General features: G+C 44.9%; 1 non-coding gene across 1 annotated transcript; it reads left to right on the top strand.

Annotated features, from left to right (window-relative positions):
- The first annotated feature begins 351 nt into the window (after positions 1–351).
- Positions 352–504, top strand: LOC114543568. Its single transcript, XR_003690099.1, has one exon. It is a non-coding gene; the product is annotated as a 5.8S ribosomal RNA (ribosomal RNA).
- Positions 505–951: the final 447 nt, after the last annotated feature.

Below are 951 nucleotides of genomic sequence, written 5' to 3' on the forward strand. Positions count from 1 at the left end.
TTCCCAAGCAACGATACTAAACGCAACTATCCTCAACGAAGTCCCTCCCCACAAGTGTTGATGCCCAACGTCACCCCACCAAGCAAAGTACCTTGGCAACAACCCCTTTGTCATTGTATCATTAAGCCCTTTCCAGTTTCGGGATCAACTAGGCCCGCCATTTATCGGTCTTGTCATTCAACACAAAGAAAAAGATTTTTATCCCAACAGGTTTGGAAATCTGAAGGTATCAAATGAGACCAATCGTTATTACCATTGTCAAATGCATTGTATCCTTGCACGTTTTTCAATTTTCAAACACAGCACGTTGAAGTTTAACTGTGTGTTTTATTTTTTTTATACAAAATATACAACTTTTAACGGTGGATCTCTTAGCTGGTGCATCGATGAAGAATGCAGCCAGCTGCGATACCTAGTGTGAATTGCAGAATTCAGTGAATCATCGAATCTTTGAACGCAAATGGCGCTCTCCGTTATACCAGGGGCGTGTCTGTCTGAGTGTTGGTAATGAAACGCCGAGTTGGTTTCGACTTGATTGGGACATCGTGCCGCAGCTCGAAGCGGCGCGTCCGTCTAAGTGCAGCACATGTTGCCGTCGCAACGTTACCGACGCGCGAACGAAGCCTAAACTATTGTATAGCAAAGGAGCTCTTCGTTTTGCGCGTGCCGGCCGTTGTAACACACCCACAATATATTCTATTCATTCATTCATTAACCTCAGATCAGGCAAGATTACTCGCTGAATTTAAGCATGTTACTATGCGGAAGAAAAGAAACTAACAAGGACTCCCCGAGTAATGGCGAATGAAGAGGGAACAGCTCAACTTGAAAATCTCTGTTGTGTTGCAAAGGCGAATTGTAATTGCCTAAATTGCTTGGAACAGCACGTCACAGAGGGTGACAACCCCGTACGTGGCAATGCTCGAGTGCTCGCGATGTGCTTTCGAAGAG

Source organism: Dendronephthya gigantea, unplaced genomic scaffold (genome assembly GCF_004324835.1).
Source record: "Dendronephthya gigantea isolate DGI-Jeju-01 unplaced genomic scaffold, DenGig_1.0 000483F, whole genome shotgun sequence".
Taxonomy (NCBI): domain Eukaryota; kingdom Metazoa; phylum Cnidaria; class Anthozoa; order Malacalcyonacea; family Nephtheidae; genus Dendronephthya; species Dendronephthya gigantea.